We start from the raw sequence: 15,744 nt of genomic DNA on the forward strand, positions 1-15,744 counted from the left end.
ATGGTATTTGCAGCTAAATGGATGGCATTGGAGAAGATAATACTAAGTGAAGTTAGACAATCCCCAAAATACATGCTGAATGTTTTTTCTTATATAATTAGGTTGACTCATAGTGGGGTAGCGAGGGGGAGCATGGGAGGAATAAAGGAACTCTATTTTTTTTATTGGTTGTTTGAAACATTACAAAGCTCTTGACATATCATATTTCATACATTAGATTCAAGTGGGTTATGAACTTCCATTATAGGGCAGAGAGGTGAGAGGGGAAGTGACGGGGCAGGGGATTAGCAAGGATGGTGGAATGCGATGGTCATCATTATCCAAAGAACATATATGAAGACAAAAATTGGTATCAACATATTTTATATAGTAAAATTGTGCTGTATACATGTAATAAGAATTATAATGCATTCCCTGTTATTTATTTATTGTTAAAATCAATAAAAAAGAAAAAAGAAAACGGTTTCTTGGATATTACACCAAAAGAATAGGCAACCAACTCAGTCATACACAAATGGTATGACATAAAACTAAAAAAGCTTCTGAAACAGAAAGATAAACAGCAGTCAACAGACAACCCATGGAGTAGAGAACACATTTTCAAATCACATATTGAAAAGAGGTTAATTTTGAACATTTACTAAAACCTCCTAGAATTTAGTAAAAATGTTCATAACCTTTTTTCAAAATAGCACAAGACTTGAACAGATATCCCGTCCATGGAAAGACACATATATGACCAAGAAGCAATAAAATGATGTTCAACATCAACTAGTTCTCAAGGAAATACAAATCAAATCCACCATAAGATTTCCTGTCACATCAATCTGGATGGCTATGATGTGATAAGAAAGACAACCATTACTCTCAAATGTATGCACTGTTGGCAGGGTATGATGGCTAATTTTTCATAGTTCTGAAACCAGTCTGGGTAGTGTGCTCCAGGAACAAGAGGCGGGGCCTTCCTGTGCTTCAGTCACACCCTGTGGGCATGCATGCCCCTACCTGCGAGTCAGCATTGCTAGAGGACATGGTGCTCCCTTGTTTGTGGCAGTCTTACTCACAGCAGCCAAGATGTGAAGGTACTTGAGGCCACCCAAGAACAGATGGTTAGAGAAACTGTGGCAATATGCTGAGTCTTTAACAGTGGCAAATTCTGCCATTCACCACAGTGTGGATGACTCTGAAGGACATTATGGTAACTGATGTTGGCAAATTAAAGAAGCAGAGCTATTCATGGTTCTAAAGGGTGAAATTTTTTTTTGATATTTTTATTTTATTTTATTTTATTAATTTTTATTGTTGGTCGTTCAAAACATTACATATAATTTGATATATTTCACAGTTTGATTCAAAAGGGTTATGAACTCCCATTTTTACCCCGTATACAGATTGCTGAATCACATCAGTTACATCAATTACATTTCCATTGATTTACATATTGCCATTCTAGTGTCTGATGAATTCTGCTCTCTATCCTATTCTCTACTATCCCCCCTCCCCTCCCCTCCCCTCTTCTCTCTCAACCCCCTCTACTGTAAAACACTTCTTCCACTTGTATTATTCTTTCCTTACCCCTCACTTCCTCTTGTATGTAATTTTGTATAACCCTGAGGATCACCATCCCTTTCCATGCAATTTCCCTTCTCTCTCCCTTTCCCTCCCCCCTCTCATCCATATTAATGTTGATCTTCTTCTCCTGCTCTTCGTCCCTACTCTGTCCTTAGTTACTCCCCTTATATCAAAGAAGTCATTTGGCATTTGTTTTTTAAGGATTGGATAGCTTCACTTAGCATAATCTGCTCTAATGCCATCCATTTCCCTCCGAATTCTATGATTTTGTCATTTCTTAATGCAGAGTAATACTCCATTGTGTATAAATGCCACATTTTTTTATCCATTCATCTATTGAAGGGCATCTAGGTTGGTTCCAGAATCTTGCTATCGTGAATTGTGCTTCTATGAACATCGATGTAGCAGTGTCCCTGTAGCATGCTCTTATTAGGTCTTTGGGGAATAGACCGAGAAGGGGAATAGCTGGGTCAAATGGTGGTTCCATTCCCAGCTTTCCAAGAAATCTTCATACTGCTTTCCAAATTGGCTGCACCAATTTGCAGTCCCACCAACAATGAACCAGTGTACCCTTTTCCCCACATCCTCGCCAACACTTGTTGTTATTTGACTTCATAATGGCTGCCATTCTTACTGGAGTTAGATGGTATCTTAGGGTGGTTTTGATTTGCATTTCTCTGACTGCTAGCGATGTTGAGCATTTTTTCATGTACTTATTGATTGATTCTATGTCCTCCTCTGAGAAGTGTCTGTTCAGGTCCTTGGCCCATTTGTTGATTGGGTTATTTGTTGTCTTTTTGTCTAATTTTTTGAGTTCCTTGTATACTCTGGATATTAGGGCTCTATCTGAAGTGTGAGGAGTAAAGATTTGTTTCCAGGATGTAGGCTCCCTATTTACCTCTCTTATTGTTTCTTTTGCTGAGAAAAAAACTTTTTAGTTTGAGTTTCATCCCTGGGATGCAAGGCTGGTTCAATATATGGAAATCAATAAATGTTATTCACCACATCAATAGACTTAAAAATAAGAACCATATGATCATCTCGATAGATGCAGAAAAAGAATTTGACAAAGTACACCATCCCTTTATGTTCAAAACTCTAGAAAAATTAGGGATAACAGGATCATACCTCAACATTGTAAAAGCAATCTATGATAAGCCACAGGCCAGCATCATTCTGAATGGAGAAAAATTGAAGGCATTCCCTCTAAGATCTGGTACAAGACAGGGATGCCCTCTCTCACCACTTCTGTTCAACATAGTCCTCGAAACACTGGCCAGAGCAATTAGACAGACGAAAAAAATTAAAGGCATAAATATAGGAAAAGAAGAACTTAAATTATCACTATTTGCAGATGACATGATTCCTTATCTAGCAGACCCAAAAGGGTCTACAAAGAAACTATTAGAGCTAATAAATGAATTCAGCAAAGTGGCAGGATATAAGATCAACACGCATAAATCAAATGCATTCCTGTATATCGGCGACAAATCCTCTGAAATGGAAATGAGGACAACTACTCCATTCACAATATCCCCCCCAAAAATAAAATACTTGGGAATCAACCTAACAAAAGAGGTGAAAGACTTATACAATGAAAACTACAGAACCCTAAAGAAAGATATAGAAGAAGACCTTAGAAGATGGAATAATATACCCTGTTCATGGATAGGCCGAACTAACATCATCAAAATGGCGATATTACCAAAAGTTCTCTATAAGTTCAATGCAATGCCAATCAAAATCCCAACAGCATTTCTTGTAGAAATAGATAAAACAATCATGAAGTTCATATGGAATAATAAAAGACCCAGAATAGCAAAAACAATGCTAAGCAGGAAGTGTGAATCAGGTGGGATAGTGATACCAGACTTCAAACTATACTACAGAGCAATAGTAACAAAAACAGCATGGTACTGGTACCAAAACAGGCGGGTGGACCAATGGTACAGAATATAGGACACAGAAACTAATCCACAAAACTACAACTATCTTATATTTGATAAAGGGGCTAAAAGCATGCAATGGAGGAAAGATAGCATCTTCAACAAATGGTGCTGGGAAAACTGGAAATCCATTTGCATCAAAATGAAACTGAATCTCTTTCTTTCGCCATGCACAAAAGTTAACTCAAAATGGATCAAGGAGCTTGATATCAAAACAGAGACATGACGTCTGATAGAAGAAAAAGTTGGCTATGATCTACATACCGTGCGGTCGGGCTCCAAATTCCTCAATAGGACACCCATAGCGCAAGAGTTAACAACTAGAATTAACTAAAGGGTGAAATTTAAGGAAACAGAGTGACATTTTGATTGCATATGATTGGCAGGAAAGGGTCATTGTCCTTAAATGGGTATAACATTTCCGTTTCCCCTGAGACTTGCTGTGTAACGGTGTGCTTACCCTAACAACATCATAGAAGGCATTGCATTTTTTTTTAAGATGGTAGAATTCATGGTCAATTCATGGGTACTTTTTATACCTACTGTACCCAGAGCCAGAGCCGCTCTTAAGCCTGCAACATTCTTGAAGTGGATGGCATTCTTCTATGATGAACATGAATAGCAGGGGGATCACAACCACACCACGGATGTTAACCTCCCAGCTGAATGCTTCCAGGGAGGGGGAATCTTCTGTTCCCCTGTGGTACAAGCCACAAGTTGGCACAATTATTTCAATCGGGTTTGACTCTGTGCTTTAAGAGCCTGGAGGAAGTTACCAGCTGGGGAGGTCCAGTTTCTACACAGGGCTTAAGGCAGAAAAGCCATTGAGGACTTTCTACAGTTTATTGACAGAGTAAACGAGGTGATAGAAGGAAAGGTATCTCATGAAGGAGCCTGGGTGGCCTTAGTCAAGGAGTTGATCTGGAAGAGACTAAATAAGGAACACAGAGCAGCAGGGGTGCCAGTACACAATGGCACACTGGATGACAGAATTTTTGGCCACCAAGGATATAGGGACACAAGCAGTTCAAGACTCTCTGCTGGACTCAGCCATGGCTGTTGCATAAAAGCAGGACTAAGGAGGTTTGCAGACAGCTAGTCAGAGACCGCCAAAAATGTGTACCTTTTCTCCCCATTGGCCTTTTACAACCAGCTGGAGTGAATCCCTGAGGGTTAAAATTGAATGCTTTATGGCAAATAGATGTCACTCATTTTGCCTCTTTTGGAAATTTAAAATAGATTCACATAATGATTGATATCTATCAGTGCCGTGTGATAGCCACAGCCCCCACAGGAGAAACCACAATAAAGATCATCTCCCATTTATTGAAATGTTCTGAACTATGGGTGTTTTCATGTGTATTAAAATTGACAAAGGGCCAGCCTCTATTAGCAAGACATTTCAGATGGTTGGTGATGATCAGCATATACAACACTTAACTGGGATCCCCTACAACCCGCAGGCTCAAGACATCATAGAAAGAACTTGCAGACCATGCTCCAAGCCAGAGAGGGCAAACTATACCAAGTCCCATCTCGATGCCTTCAACAAAACCTTATTTGCTTTAAATTTTCTTTCAATTTCAAAATTTTCTATGGGAACAGAAGCCCATTAACATAAGGCCTGCCTCACAGGGCCCTCCTATCTACCTATGGTCTCATGGAAGGATCCCATCACAAATGCATGGCATGATCCAGGGGCCCTCCTAACCAAGGGTCAAGGGTTTGCATATGTTAACAGGAGCCTCACTGCATCTGGGTGCCTGCCAGAAAGTCAAGCCTTGGACCCCCCAGAGCTACAAACCAAGAGGTTGAAGGAATTAACTCTGGAGGAAAAACCTTATAAGCAAGAGACTCAACACAAACAGATCTCATATAAAGTAGCCTGGGTGATCTTAAAGGTCTTGTTGAACAAGCCACCAGATTGGCCATTTTGCCTGATGGCAACACCATCCCTGAGCCTACTATGAGAGTGGTCCTACTGTGTGCAATGTTCACTGACAACAGTAAAGCCTCCCATCAGGTAAATTGGCCTTTGGTCTCTAGGCCATTACCTTTAGCAATTGCTAATTCAGAAGGGGCTTTTCTTAAGCTCTTCTCTAATAATTCCAACCTTATTGATCCTGAGCTATCCATCCAGGATGTAACCATACCCTGGAATGCCAGAATTTCCACACCAACTCTGCCCATTTTTTTCTCCATAGTATATAATAAAACCTATGATCCAGGCAGTCCCCTCTGTTTTACTATTGCCCATGAAACTGTTGTAGATAACTATAATCAGGCATATGTTGGGATATCTCTCACTGACCTTAGAGTTATAGTTAGTGCTACCTAAAGCCATAGACTCCCCCATGGCAAATGAAAGAAACCCTGGTGGCCAACATGTCCAACAATGCTTTTTGGAAAACCCCCCCTCAGATAATGATAGCATGCCGTGGAATCAATGTGTCACTGACATACCTCATCTCCTTGATAAGAGGAACTTCTCTGGGAAAGAAAAATATCTATGCACCTGGGTGGGTGCAGCTCTCTGGAATGTAGCTGATGTGCCCCAAAACCATATGGGCCACTGCAGTACCTGCTTCACGGGACAAGCTGTTACCAACTGTTATGCAGGAAATCAGTATGGCATAATGGGTATCACACCTATATTGCTAGCTGCTAGCTCCATCAAAATGGCAGTAGCCAGCTGGATGAATGGGTCTATAGTGAGCCCAGACTCTGACCATGGATTTGCCTTGTGCCAAATTACACCCATATCCACGATGCACATGTTGTGTACACCAACCTTTGCCATGCTAATAATCAATGATACTGATGACATAAATATCATTCATACAGAGATCTCTTGTGCAGTCAATACATCCATCTGGCTTACAAATTGTCTAACTCCTACTATGAAAACTAAAAATTATATTTATCCTTAGAGTGTCCCCAGAAATCTGGCTTCCAGTGAGCCTGTCCAGAGAGTGCAGGGGTCCTTCGGACATGGAGATGAAGAACCTTCTGAAGGAGATCCTGCACTGGACAAGACATGCAATTAGCCTCGTCATTGCTTGGATTATCGCCCTGGTAGCCACCATTGCCACCACAGCCACTGTCACTGCTTTGCTCACTTTGAGGGTCCAGATGGCTCAGACTATGGACAAGTGGTCTACTGCTATGGCAGAAGCCCTTGTCATTCAAAATGACCTAAATAAAATGTCCTGAGCTGCTATTTTAGTCATTCATCAAGAACTAGACCTCCACCAGGAACAACTAGATATTCTATTTATGTTGCATATCTCACTTGTGACCCTGAATTCCATAGCATTTGTGTCACCCAATATTCTGTGTCTGAAAATGTAACCTTACACCTCTCTAATTTTTCTCAGTATATTAAGGGGGCTTGGGATGCTGACTATGTTATGACCATGCATAACCTTACCACGGCAATAATCAAAACCAATGAGACGAAGGTGTCTATCTTGACAACCTCCTCTTTCCTCCAGGGAGTTAGAGTCTGTAAACAAGTCAAAATGGCACCTGGCAAATGTTAGAGTCTGTAAACAAGTCTGGATGGTGCCTGGCATTTTGCCAGAGGGAGTGGTTTGTGAAGTAACTCCATCAAGCCACTAAGTGTGGAAATTCCTTATTGGTTGACTGCTGTATCTAATTTATGTTAATTAGATAAGCTGTGTGGAATGTATAAATACCTCTGTTGTCCTACAATAAACAGCTCCCACTCCTGCTGTATCAATATACACAAGTTGTTCATCATCCCCTGGTTATTTTGCTGCAGCCAGACTGCAGAACCAGGGATTGACTGAACATTGGAAAAACCTGATAGCCAAATTAACTAAGTCATATAATGCTATCACCCTGGCCCTACTGTTTATGATAGTGATAATATTTTCTTGTGTTGTGTGACACTTATGTAATCCTGTGAAGGCCGGGGAATGGAAAACAGCAATGCTGTCTGAAGTCCTTGCAGCACAGTCAGAGGGGAGAGATGTGGGGACAATTGCATGGAGTATTGCATACATGGCATATGTTAAGGGCATCTGAGTGGCAGGCCACTCCTCCATGCTAGGCAAGTGAGCAGCAAACCCCTTACTTCATAGGCATAGCCTTGGGTGTGAGTGCATATATTGCAGCCTTGCACTTGCTCCATGGCCCAATACTTGATTGGTCTTTGCAAGGACAGTTGCCCAGAAATTGTATTGGCTGCCTATAATCTGCTAAGCTACCACCTGAGTATGTATACACACACACACACACACACACACACACGGTAACTGCATAATAAAATCATACCTGCTTTATGCTTGGTCTCTGGAGGTCTTGATTAGTACCTCTGCAGCCACACACTCCTCTACCCTGTTCCATGGACTCCCTCGGTGAACGAGAGAGCCCTTGCATTCAAGGATGGTTCATCTGCTGCTATGACTGCAGCTCACAGACTCCAGCTCTGTCTCTGTTTTTCCAATTTCCTTTCAAGTGCACTTTCATGTGATGCCACAGCTTGGATCCTGAAATCTTCAGTCTGAAAATGTTGGTGCACATGAGCAGTAATGTAAAAACTCAGGTGACCCACGTGAGAATGGAGTGGGGAAAGAGGGTGCCTATCAGACATTGTAGAGAGAAGACCTTCAGAGCCACAGGAGGCACGAGGAGACTCTGCCCAGAATCCAGGCATCATGACATGTGGAATGGGTATGGGCTAATTTGAACTTTGGATGGAAGTGAGAGAACTTGGGGTTTCCAGATGATTGGGACAGACTTTTTTTGTGAAAGGAACTTGGAGGAAATTTTGAGCACACCTCTCCCCAGGTGGTTGTTATCCAGAACAGAATCCAATCAAGGGGCAAGTGAAATGTTCCCCTGGGGACTCCATTGTCCTGGGCTTCCCAGTGGGATCCTGTCATCTAATTATAGACACTAAAATGACAGGCTACGGAGAGATGAGCTCACCACACCCTTTCCTTAAAAGTGGACAGGTTATTCTCAGGTGCACCAAGTGGCTGGCATCCATCCAGCCAAGCTCTTCTCTATTTCCCCAAATGTAGGCTGTGAGTACATGGGCTTCTAGTAGGAGAGAGGAAGGGGCAAACTGCGTGTCCTAGTGTCCTACATTTAATCTCACAAAATAAATATGAATGCTGCCTCTCCATATTGTGTGTTTTGCCCAGTAGCCAATTTATAGTGAGAGGGCAGTGGTCCTGTGTCACCTTTACATGAGAAGACAAGTGAACCTGATTGTGGTTTCCTTTTTTTGTCCCTAAAGATCTAGGAATATAATTTTCAATAGTTGAGCAGAAAGAATATATGGTCTATTCATCTGGTCTCTTTTTATTATTCATTTTAAAATTCTACTTCCCATTTTCCTAATAATGTTGTGTCTGATAGGCATTTTGTTAGGAAGAATATTTGGAAAAGTTTATCCTCATTCTGTTCAGGTGTCTGTGCCCACATTTGTTTTTTAAGTTCATATTTTCATGCAAATGCAGTTACAGAACAAATGTGAACCTATCTCCTTTTCTTCCTCTTTAAGCAATTTGAACTTGCCTCAGGTCATTATTGACATCATCAGGAAAACAGATCCTCCTGCAGGTATGTTGGGTTTCCCAGTAAGGAAAGCTTAGTGTCTGTGAGGAAGCTCCTTTGGAGTTTCCTGTTGTTGTTAAAAAAGTAACTTTTCTTATAATGAACCTGAAGACATATTTCAAACTATTGTTATTGTGTATTCACAGCTGGGAACCCTGAGCTTTACTGAAATCTTTCCAATGTATGGGAACAATGGGTGATCATCAACCAGATTTTTCAGAAATAGCCATCACTCATTTATCCAAATATTGTACAGGCTTTCCTCTTTCATATTCTTGTAGCTTGTACATTTCACAGTGGTCTTTCACACAGCATAGCACCTGGCTGGTAGTGGTTGTGCCCTCCCTGATGTGCAAGCTGTTCCTCCCTAGTGCTCTTTATAGTTTCCCAGCTAGAACTATGATGCAAAGTAAAGCTTACTGCCCATTTTCCCCTCAGTCACAAATTCACATGAAGCAGGACCAGCCCCTCCAAGAACTCAATTGTTCATCTTTAGTTAACATACAGTAGGCAATGGGAGCAGGGGGAAGCTTAAGTACATGGAAAAGATAAAACAAATTATGCCCCTCTGTTGTTGTTGTTGTTGCTGTTATTGTTGTTGTTGTTATTATTATTATTATTTTGGTACCAAGGTTTGAACCCAGAGGTTCTTAACCACTGAGCCACATCCCTAATCTTTTTAACATTTTATTTAGAGATAGGCTCTTGCTATAAGGCTTAGGTCCTCACTAATTTGCTGAGGCTAGTTTCAAAAATGCAATTCTCTTGCCTCAGACTCCCATTCTGTGGGGATTACAGATGTGCACCACCATGCCCAACCCATGTTACTTTCCCTGTGATTTATGTCCCCCTCTGTGGACTGTCCAGTACTTTTTAGGATAGTTTACTTTATCTTGTTTTAAAAAATGATTGTTTTTGCTTCAAACTGTATGTTTCCAAGTACCATCACTGTGTTAATAGCCTTAGATGAGGAGGCCCCTTGAACACATTGCAGTGGGGTAGGAAGTTTTCATCTTGTCCCGGAGCCTCTAGTCTCTTCTGTGCTGAGTGCAAGGACTCATGGCTGGGAGAGGACTTGCCTGGTGATTTATTTTAGCTTGTATTATGAAGGCCTCATGTTCACCAGAATATAATATAAAGGAGATATTAACACAGACATAGCTATATACTTACCTTTAGAACACTTACATATCTTATAAAATTTAAGTGAATAAGGCCTATGTGTCTGATGCATATGATAAATGAATACATCAGTATGTGATCTAAACTTTGGACAGAAGCCAGGCTCAGTTGTGCATGACTATAATTCCAGGGGCAATGTTGAGGCAGAAGCATAATTTCAAAGCCAGCCTCAGCAGTCTAGGAAGGCCCTAAGCATCTTAGCCACAACCCTGTCTCTCAATTTTAAAAATAGGTGGAGTGAAATGAAAATGTTGGTCAGTGATCAGTTACCCATAGGTACAAACCCTGGAACAATAAATATATATATATATGTGGAGAGAGAGAGAGAAAGAGAGAGAGAGAGAGAGAGAGAGAGAGAGAGAGAGAGAGAGAGAGAGAGAGAGAGAGAGAGACCTGGGCAACTCTAGAAACATGTGATCTCTCCTTCTTCTTCACAGTTAGTTTTTGTAGTTAGTGTGTTCTCTTACTCTCATATGCACTGGAGAAAGGGTATTTTTTTTTCTTGCTACTATCCTGGAATTTCACTTTCAGAAAAAATAAGAATTTCTGGTCATTTTAAAGCAACAATGAACTGAGGTTTTAGTTCCTGTATGGTACTGGAAATTCATGGCTTCTCCTCATCCATGCTTTCTCCAAAATATCTACCTTTGAACGAACAGATTTTTAAGTAACACTGAAGAAAATTTTATCAAATTCTCTGTTGTACAGGTGATTAAAATGTTACTATAAATTTTATAATGGTAGGTGTTTGAGTGGCCCCATGTTTTCAAATGAATTAAACATAATGAATCAAAGTCTCCATTTCCCAGAAATGGCATAAAAGAATGCAACTTCAGCAATATCATTTTAAATTTTTATTGTAGAATGTTGTAAATAAATGAGAGAGAGAGAGGTAGATAGATGATAGATAGATCATAGATAGATGATGATGATAATGATGATGATGAAGAAGATAGATAGATAGATAGATAGATAGATAGATAGATAGATAGATAGATAGATAGATAAAACAAACCCTGGAAACCCTGAGCCTTTCTTAAATCTTTTCAATTCACAGAAACAATGGATAATATATATATTGTAAAGACATACTGTAAATCTTCACCAGTACATGTATTACCTTGAAATAAACAGGTATATGAGAAGAGATGTGCATCAGTTTTATGTACAAGGACATCCTAGAATAACAGGGCCATGTGCCTGTGATCATCTGTGATCCATAACACATCTAACAGATGTGCCCTTATGTAAAATACTTCAAGTGTCTTTCCCAAGCTTGTCCTGAGAGCAGACCAAATATGCTAATGAGTGAAAAAATAAAATTATCATTTTTGCCTGTTCACCAAATTTCAGGAAAAAATGAACTTTTTCCCTAAAATTTTTTTATAGAATTTTTCTTTCAGTCAATTACTGCATGTCCTCACTCATGTAGGGAATCTAAATATGTTGCCCACATAGAAGTGCAGCTCAGCAGAGGCTGGGAAGAGGCAGTGGAAGGAGTAGTCAGAGGAGAGGTGAGGGGCATCTGGGCACAGCTGCAGGGCTGGGGGTCAGTATTTCTCATGTCTATAGTTCAATGTAGTCGCCAGAGTCTACATCAGGTGATTACAGGTGACCAAATGAGAATTTTGAGACTCTGCACACTAAGAAATTATACAATTTGAGATAATCAAAATGTTAATTCCCCTAAAGTGTTCAGCTAGCAATGTCAACATGTATTGAATTCTAATATGAGACTCCCTAAGTTCAGATATTATGTCAGCTAAAGGTTAAAATAAAAAAAAATCTGCATTTCAATGTTTAAACAAAACCTGTACTTACAATCTGAATTCTCATGTGGCAACAAAAATGTTCACACATCTTTAAGATGTCAGCTTTCCTTGGCACTTTTGGTTTTTGTACCAGGGATTGAACCCAGAGCTCCTTACCAATGAGGTACATCCCTAGCCCAAATTTAATTTATTATTTTGAAACAGGGTCTCTCTAATGTGCTAGCTGGCCTTGAACTTGACATCCTCCTGTCTCTGCCTCCTGAGTAGCTGGGAATTCCTTAGTGTCTTTTACATCCATAAGCTCATGAACTAATTTAGCCTCAAGACTTTGATTTCAGGTGTTATTATGGTTCAGTATGTGAAAACACAACTTAAATCTCAATTATTACTCATAGGAGATGCTTAAATTAAATTAAATATATATGTTTTCCAGGAAAACATTCTGCCAGTGAGTCATTTCAAAATTCTCTAGAATCAGAGCTGGAGATGAAGTTCAGTAGTAGAAAATTTATCTGGTATGTGTGAGGCATCAATATAATAAACCCAAGTATCATTTTTACATGTGGACCCCTTGAGTCAGGAGAAATAACATTGCATTCTTGAAGGAAGATGTAAAACTTGCACTCCAAAAATATTCATATTTCAAAGTTAGGTTGGATACTTACACTGTAAAAATTCCTCAAGTGGAGTGAATGTGTATCTCTTTTAATTACGTTTCATATATTTACCAGGATGATTCCACGTATTTAAGGTTTTGTTTTGTTTGTTTTTGATTTGGTACTGGGGCTTGAACTCAGGGACACTGAACAAGCAAGCCCCATCCCCAGCCCTATTTTGTGTTTTATTTATAGACAGGGTTTCACTGAGTTGCTAAGTGCATCACAGTTGCTGAGGCTGGCACTGAACTGGCAATCCTGTAGCCTCAGCCTCCAAACTGCTGGATTACAGGAATGTGCCACCATGCCTGGCTACCCATATTAAAGTAGAAAAATACTGAAATGTGTTTCTGCTAGTATTTGACACTGGACTTGGATCACATAGGTCAAATTTTGATTTGATAACAAAAATTCTTAACTTAGGTAGCTGTTCAGGGGAATCAAATCATTCTAAAATCTATTCCATTTTCTCTGAACAGAGATTGCCAACAGATTGTAATTCTGGTAATTTTTTTAGCCTCTCTGAGTTGGTGATAGAGATGATCAACTATTAAGAGATTTCTATGAATGAAGATCTGCAGAAGTCTAAAAAATTGAACAATTCCACAGAGATCCTACTGTGCAGAAAGTCTTCCCTCTATACCAAATATGCTTCATCCTGTTTCATGCATGGTATCTCGTGTACATACACAATGAGGTTTTATTCAGCTTATACATGAGATGAGCCCAGAGCCCAGGCTCATGGGCTTCTCAAAGTTGAATACTTACCCTTTAAATTGAAGATTACATAGGTATATTCAAGCCATCTGACTTCAGAGGTTGCAATACTTAGCATTTTCTCTGTGAATGTATTAAAAAAATTGCATGTGTTCATGAACAAACCAGAATAAAGGTAACAGGAATCTAACGTAAATATGCATGGCCTAAAACACTGAGACTCCTTGCTTAGGAGGGTTTTCTTTCTAATTAAAGCATCACAATTTCAATTGACCCAAAAGTACATAGTCCTTACTACAGGAAAGGACACATAGGCCACCCTTGCACTAAGATATCACCAAGAAAAATTCAAGATTGTATCCGGGAAAGATTTTCTTTAACATATGACATTTTTTAAGAGAGAGAGAGAGAGAGAGAGAGAGAGAGAGAGAGAGAGAGAGAGAGAGAGAATGTTTTAATATTTTTTTAGTTTTCGGCAGACACAACATCTTTGTTTGTATGTGGTGCTGAGGATCAAACCCAGGCCACGCGCATGCCAGGATGCCAGGTGAGCGTGCTACCACTTGAGCCACATCCTCAGCCCAAAATGTGACAATTTTTAATGCACAGGTAACCACTTCATACTTTGCATAAAATGTAATCCAGCCATGATTGGAAAATGATGGGAAAAAAGAGAGGAAAGAATGGTTTCCAGGGTGTGTCAGCAAAACTTCAGTTAGAGAGGAAAGTGGGCATTGGGCTAGGCCAACAAATTTTCCTCCTGGCAACAGTGTTGGCTGAGATGGATGAAATTTAATATTTGGGATAATGAATTTTCTTACTTTTCTCCTAAGACATGTACTCCATGATTTCTTACCCCAAAAGATGAGGAAAAAACCACACAGTGCATGGCATTATTAACTTAAGAAGCACCTTTTACTCTGAAGTTGGAATTGGGATCTTGGCCAACACATCCTCTTTCTGTTCCATGTCATCAAGTTCCTCTGTGTTAAGAGGCTCAAGAACACAGACTGGATCATCAGTCTCATATCCCTAAGCCACCTCCTGATGCTGCCCACCATGGGATTTCTAGCTGCAGACACTTTTACATCTCAGGGGGGCTTGGGGGTGATGTCACATTTCAATCAATTACCTACTTGTACAGGTTGATGAGGGGCCTGTCCATTTCTGCCACCTGCCTGCTGAGTGTCCTGCAGGCCATCACCCTCAGCCCCAGAAGCTCCTGCTTGGCAAAGTTCAAACTGAAGTCCCCACAGGACAGTCTGAGGTCCCTTATATTCCTGTGGGTCTTTTATATGTCCTTCAGTGCCAACTTCTCCATCTCTGCTGTTGACAACTCCACTGTAACATCACAGGGCCTTATATTCCTCAGTGACTCCTGCACTATCTTGCCCATGAGCTACTTCCTCAGGCTTTTGTTTACCGTACTGTGTGCCTTAAGGGATTTCTTCCTAATAGGGCTCTCTTTCTTCCTAATGGCCCTCTCCAGTGGGTACATGGTGACCCTCCTGCATAGGCATAAGCGGCAGTGCCAGCACCTTCATGGCACCAGCCTGTCTCCAAAAGCCTCCCCAGAACAGATGTCCACCAGGGCCATCCTGGTGCTCATGGGATTTTTTGTGCTCATGTACTGTTTGGACTGCATTGTCTCCTCCTCAAGAACCATGTGGAACAATGACCCTGTGTGCTGTTCTGTCCAGATCATGGTGTCCAATGACTATGCCACCATCAGTCCTTTGGTTTTCATCTGCATGGCAAGACAAAGTGTTGCCTTTTTGAAATGTTTCTGGAGGAAGGACAGTCAACGTTGAAACACTGCATGATGGATCAGTTCTTGACCTGAGCTACTGCACCGCCAAGCACTGACACATCATGGCATAGTGAGTTTGCTCTCCATGTTGGATGAATGCATAAAGTGGTTTTTAAAAATGATTACATTGAAGCTTGAAACTGAGAATAATAAGTACAGATTATTGTACATATGGTTCCAACAAAGCTAATAACTTTACATTTTTGATTGATGTGTGAAAGGAACCCTAGGTAGTAAATATCACTTTCTTTTTCTGAATCAGTCCATACATTTATAGGTATGTGAAAGATTGCAGCAGTTTTAATAAATCAAGAATCTCAGAAATCTCCTTTATGCCTAATGGATTGTAAACATCCCTTATTATAACTGCCATCTCATCTATCAATTGAACTTTTATGAATATAACAAAAAAACGGATATAAGGACAACTACTATTATTTAAACACCATTGCTCAGGATTCTATATTTATAATAGTCGGTGATAGAGACAGTCTGATATT

General features: G+C 40.2%; 1 pseudogene; it reads left to right on the plus strand.

The window, feature by feature from the left end:
- The first annotated feature begins 6,509 nt into the window (after positions 1-6,509).
- Positions 6,510-15,245, plus strand: LOC106145376 (vomeronasal type-1 receptor 90-like; annotated as a pseudogene).
- Positions 15,246-15,744: the final 499 nt, after the last annotated feature.

The sequence above is a fragment of the Ictidomys tridecemlineatus genome, chromosome 7 (genome assembly GCF_052094955.1).
Source record: "Ictidomys tridecemlineatus isolate mIctTri1 chromosome 7, mIctTri1.hap1, whole genome shotgun sequence".
NCBI lineage: Eukaryota > Metazoa > Chordata > Mammalia > Rodentia > Sciuridae > Ictidomys > Ictidomys tridecemlineatus.